At 39.9% G+C, this 6318-nt stretch overlaps 1 protein-coding gene across 26 annotated transcripts in view; it reads right to left on the bottom strand.

Moving 5' to 3' along the window:
• Nucleotides 1–6318, bottom strand: part of Rbfox2 (RNA binding fox-1 homolog 2) — a 234156-nt gene that overhangs the window by 75067 nt on the left and 152771 nt on the right. The gene's annotated exons all lie outside the window — the stretch shown is intronic.

The following is a 6318-nucleotide window of genomic DNA, read 5'->3' on the forward strand; positions in this document are numbered from 1 at the left end:
GGGGGGGGGGGGGGGGACACTGAGGAGGGTAGGTGCCCTGTGCTGGCATATTATAAGGCTGTGATGGTGGTATTAACTATATTGCTCTAGAAGCACAACTTATTACAGTTAATACAGATTTATGAGATTATGGCCATGAATATCTGATAATAAAGAAGAAATGAAAATTAAGGTCCCCCCCCCCCACTGATGGACATTTATAGATAAGAGTGGGTCTAATGAAAGGTGTGGAGCCAAAAGCTGCTCAGTGACAGGAAGGTTTTCAAGGACAGCAACAAAATGGTGCTAGAAGCCAGAGGCAATGTAATGAGGGCATAGGACCAGGAGAGAAGGGAGGTCAGTTATGTGCCTATTTTTTTCTCCTCTAAAAACCCTAGAGATTTTGAAAAAGGTGTCACCATAAATCTGCCTGCTTGAGAGACACAAGGTGTGTACATCTGGCTGCTGAAGCTCCTCACTTCATAAAGCTCAGGTTAATGGGAACTATTTTTCCTGCTTTCACTGTGTTTCAGCCTATAGTGAAAAAAAAATGCCCTTATACACCCACCCTGGCTACCTACCTGTATCTACAGCATTACTGCAAACAGTAACGGTTACCACGGAGCTCAGAGAATACAGTGTCTCAGGAGAAAGTTTACTCTGAACATACGCTTTTTTTGAGTCCTCATGTTAAAAAGCTCACAGTGGTGAACTTGGGGGGTGGAGGGATTTGCTGGTGCTTTCTGTTCTGTCCTAGTGACCTCAGGAAAAAACTTACTGAATTCTGAACATAATTTTATCATCTCTGTATAAAGACTCAATTATGCAAATCTTTGATAAGTTTAGGCCTTTTTGCCACTTTTTTCATAAAAGTTAAGATTTTAAAATGTATTCTGGGGCTGGAGAGATGGCTCAGCGGTGAAGAGCACCGACTGCTCTTCCAGAGGTCCTGAGTTCAATTCCTAGCAACCTCATGGTGGCTCACAACCATCCGTAATAAGATCTGATGCCCTCTTCTCGTGTGTCTGAAGACAGCCACAGTGTACCTACATATAATAATAAATAAACCTTTGTGCCACAGCAAGCAGAGGTCCTGAGTTGAATTCTCAGCAACCACATGATGGCTCACAATCATCTGTACAGCTACAGTGTACTCATATCTACATAAAAATAAATAAATCTTTTAAAAATGTATTCTGACAAGATCCTATTCTAAAGATTACATATATTAGTTCTACTATAGTTGTTGAAAGGTAGAAAGGACCAATTGCAAACTTAGCTTTTTTAAAAAATAAATACTTAAAACTGTGAGTCAGTAATCCCAGTAGTAGAGTTTCTTACTGTCTCCAACAGGACTATCTGGCCTGATGTTGAACCAGGCTTTTAATATGTACTGTTGGTTAGCACTTTGCCAACACAACACCACCATTTTCTTTCAGTTACCAACTATTTTAATAATTCCAAAAAGAACACACAGACTACAGAACCATGAACAAAATCTGGAGGTCACAGTCGGGTTTGTGTAATAAGGCAGAAGCTGTCCTTGTATTTTACAGATATGAAGAATATGTGCAAAAGGATACTCTTGGGCTAGAGAGATGGCTCAATGGCTAAGAGTTTGCTCTGTGCTTGCAGAGGATCTGAGTTCAGGTCCCAGCACCTATTCTGGGCAGCACTGGGTGATTTGACACCCTCTCATTCATTCTGCTGGCACACACACACATGTAGCACACATTTGCAGACACATGTGCACTAATACACACACACACACACACATACACACACACACACTTCTTTTTAAAGGGGTAGAGTTTTCAAGCACAACATTAAGCAAACAAAAATGGGAGAGGAATAGAAGACCATAAAATTAACACCCTTATAAACATGTCAAAGTTTGAACATCCAGACATCAAAATTTTAAACGGCAACGTAAGAAAGAAGAAAGGGCATGGCAATGCTTGCAATTGTTCCTGTACTTTAAGAAAAAAAAGTCATTATTTATGAAATAAATGTTTTCAGCTTTGATATATAAAATAAACCTGCAGGTTCCCATACAGCAGGGGTTTTGAATCAAACAAGAAGCTGCAAGCTCCAGACAGCTGCTTGGATGCTTGGGAGTCGCTTTTGGTTCCCTCCTAGAGAGACAGGGGGACTTTTTTTTTTTTTTTTTTTTGATAAAAAGGAAAATGAGAGGTTCCCATAAACATAAGTGTTGGTAACTGATAAAGGTTTCTACAGGTCCAGAAACTTAAACTGCATTTTAATACACAGATTAATATTTTATACTACAAATAATAGGCTTAAAAATTCATTACCATAAGGGACAATATAAGCTAAAAATAAAATACGCAGAAATGATTTGTATAAAGTCTCTGAACAACAAAATAACTGTGAGCACTGGCCAGTGGTATTCTAACCTGTGCTCCTGACTTTAAAGGCTGCCATAGAGGACAACTTGCTCTCTGGTGCCCAAGAGATAGAAGAGCAATTCAACAGCAGGAGTCTGACCCAGCAAAACAACTCAAGTCCCCGGTGGCTGAGTGTACCAAGGAAAAGCTCACTTGACAATTTGTTTTTGTCTCTCTCCTGGAATGGAAGGAGAGTTGGGGTTGGAGGAATGGGGAGGTGGGCATCTGAACAGAGTTCAATAGTCAAAGAAGATCATGTCTACCCTGATGGAATACCCTCTGGCTTTCAGCAGTCCGCCTGGACCTGGGAGATGGGGAAACACACACACACACACACACACTCACACACACACAAAACTCACACACACGTACGCGTGCGCTCGTGTACACACCCTTTCTGAAAATACCTGGACATGGACTCAAGAAAGATTTGCTGAATAAACAAGGACAGCGTACTTTGTGTCTCAGTTTCTTGATGGTTTTCTTGGCATTTCAGTCTTCAGAACTCCAGCTTCCTTTCTTTTTTGCTGCTCAACTGAAATTCATCTCAGTCAATTAGGATCTCCAGGTGATGACCACATTCAACAGACATGTCATGTCTTTCCTGACATTTCTGTGGCATTTGGATTCCTGACTTTGGGAAACTCCCCCTTAGCTTCAAATGGTGCTTCATCTACTGCATACTGCCAGCCACAGCCACAGCCACAGCCACAGCCATACAGGAGCCTGGGGACTGTTGTTGCTGGTCCTCAGACTACAGCTGTCCCTTGGCAGCACTCCATTCAGGCAATGAGGCTCCTTCAGCTGTTTACCAGCCTCAAAGGGGGCGGGGGATAGGTCTGGACAATATTCCAGTTTTTCCTAATTTTTCTTTTCCTTGTTCATTTCCTCCCTTTGCACTCCCTGAATATTGTTATTGCATGAGGTGCTGTCCTCTATCTCTTTTTAGTACAACTAGGAATTTATTCACCCAACACAGCAGCACCCCAGTGAAAATATGTTTTTTTCTGTGCTGAGGGGAGCCAGGTATTTTCAGAAAAGATGTGCATGCGTGTGTGCATGTGTGTATTTTTCCCAGCAGTGGACAAGGCAGTGGAGAATCTTCCCATTACTCTTCCTTTCTATTGTGCCTATCTTATTGGTGAAGGGTAGATTTCACAGCAGGCAACACAGCTACTGCTTTTGAAGAACTTACTCTGAGATGGCTTCTGAGCAGACTCTCTACACATCAGGACAATGGTGAGATACTGAAATTTCCTTTGTAGAGATGATGAAAACTCAGCTAAGTGAGAGTAAGCATTTTGCTGATAGGCAAGGAAGTTGAAGAAATCCGGGTCAAATTCAAGCCTACAGGTGGAGGGTTCCCCCTCACTCTAGGCTGCAGTAAGTCAGAGTAAATCTTGTATTCTCCACCTGTGCATCCCTATGGTCACTGATGTCTTAGTAGCTAGTCCTCTATTGGCATCCCCAGTCTATCCTCCAAGCATCTCACTGTTGCCAGTAATCTTTCTAAACATGAATCTCATCCTGCCACGTGTCTACAGGAGGAAAAGCACTCTTTGGTTTTGTCAAAATTAGTTTTAACTGTACACAGTAATGAGCTTTCACATGTGTACCTCCCAGCTAAAAATCTCTATATTTGATTTACATTTCCTTGATAGCTGAGAATATTGAATCTTTTCTTGTGTATTTGTTAGCCATTTGTACTTCTTTTGACAACTGCCTATTTCACGCATTAGCCCATTCATTTATTTATTCTATTTATTTATAAGATTTGTTCTTTGAGGGCTCTGTGTTTGAGCTGCTCATATATTCAGGTTGAACAGCTGGAAAGATCTCCCACTCTGCAGCTCTCTCTTTACAATGCTAAGTGTTTCTCTGCTGTGTGAGGCTCTTTACCTTGGGCCACTCTTCATCAGTCCTTGCCTTTCATCCCTGAGTTACCAGGTCCCACTCAGGAAGCCCATGGCTGTGACTGTGTATGAAATGATTTCTCTAACAGTCCCTTCTAGTAGTTTCAGAGTTCTAGATTTGTACAAAATAGCCTTTGGGCTATTTTGAAGGGACCTTTGAACAGGGTGAGAGAAAGGGATTCATTTCTGTTTTTTACTTGTGGCTATCCACGTTACCTAGACCCATTTGTTGAAGATGCTGGCTTTTCTGCCATGTTTTCAGCTGAGGAATTAATCAGGTGGTCTGATTTCTAGGTCCTCTCTTCAGTGCAGTGTCCTTCGTGTGCATGCTGACTGTGGCTCTTCAGTAGAATCTGAAATTGGTGCTGTGTTATCTCCAGTATTACTCTTTTTGACATGAATTACTTTGGCTCTCCAAGGATCTTTGTGCTCCCATATGAATTTTAGGATTTTCTTTTTCCCTGTGAAGAATGTCACTAAATTCTGAGGTAATTTCATTGGCTCCTTTGGGTAATATAATTTCACTGTATTAATTGTGTTGATCCATCAACATGGGATGTGCTTCCATCTTGTAGTATCTCCTTCAGTTTCCTTCTCTGGCATCTTATATTTTTGTTGCTTGGGTTTTAGTGCCTCCTTATTTTCCATCCTTATAAGGCTAATGTAAATGAGGCCATCTTCCTGGAAAATCCCAACTCTTTAGTGACGGAGATGAGATTTAATTTTATAATCACCAGCTGTTTTCCCTCACCTCCGTATTGCAGGGTACAATACAGACAGCCCATTTCAGAATAAAGGATGAGAGTAGAATGTAAAAACTGTTTTAAACCTTGTGCATTTATATGCATATAAAATCCTCACACTAATTTCTTTTACCTCCAAATTCAACCTTTAGATAGATTAAAACATGTACTAACATCATGGTAAGGCCAGACAAATTAAAACATACTACTTCATTAACTATAATTTGAGATTAGGTAATTTATTCATATCATATAATATTTCAGCCTTAAACAACTTGAGTCTTTTATATAATTGAAATGATGTCTACACTCTCGGCATTCTGAGAAATTTCTCAGATTAATACTAAAAGGGATGCAATGTAAACAAATGTGTCAATAACTAAATTATCAAGAAAATACATGGTTAAAATGAAAATCAAAATGTACACTTTTTCTAATACTAAAATATGCCCTGCATCTATTACTAAATTACTAGAGATTATACTGGCTGGTTGTCACTGTTTCTCTCATCTGGCAAAGTACTTTGCACAGGGTAGGTGCTTAGAAAAATTCAATAAACTAATTCAGATAGAGAAATTAAAGACTGAGTGTATGTGCATGTATCACTGTAGGTCAGACCATCATTTCTTAGAGAACTACAAAGCAGAGGCACTAATTCATGCTCTGGTACTTTGCAAAACCAAGTGCATCTCAGTATGCTTAGTTTCATTTGCATAGGTAAGTCTGTCTAACTCCTCCATTTGGGCTGCTCTTGGCTGTCCTAAACCCTCGATCAGTACATTTAGCTATCTCCAATGATTTAAGACCCTGCATCCCCTTCCTATAACTGCCTCACTAGTAGTGAGTGACAGGGTAGTAGTCTATAATAGTTCTTCACTAAGTACCAATTGTGACAATAAACAACACCCCTAATTTGCAACAATAGCTAGATTTTAACCATTGAGTCAGAGGTGACAGAGGTGTTTAATATCAGACCACCCACAAGAATTTCAGGGCCTGGCCTGGTCAATCCCAGCATTAGGGAGGGAGATTCACATGGAACCTGAGCTCCAGGCCAGCAAGTTTCATAGTGCAATCCAGTCTAGAAGAATAAAACAATTAAATAAATGAAGGACAAAAAACTGTTTTAGGTAGATTTTCTATTGTTGTTATTATTATTATTATTATTATTATTATTATTATGCAAAAAACCTCAGGTGTCTCTTAAACTTTTCTCTAGCAATCCTCTGTCTTTTTAACCTACCTGTATATATTTTTTAACATATATATATATAT

Source organism: Mastomys coucha, unplaced genomic scaffold, assembly GCF_008632895.1.
Source record: "Mastomys coucha isolate ucsf_1 unplaced genomic scaffold, UCSF_Mcou_1 pScaffold11, whole genome shotgun sequence".
Classification (NCBI taxonomy): domain Eukaryota; kingdom Metazoa; phylum Chordata; class Mammalia; order Rodentia; family Muridae; genus Mastomys; species Mastomys coucha.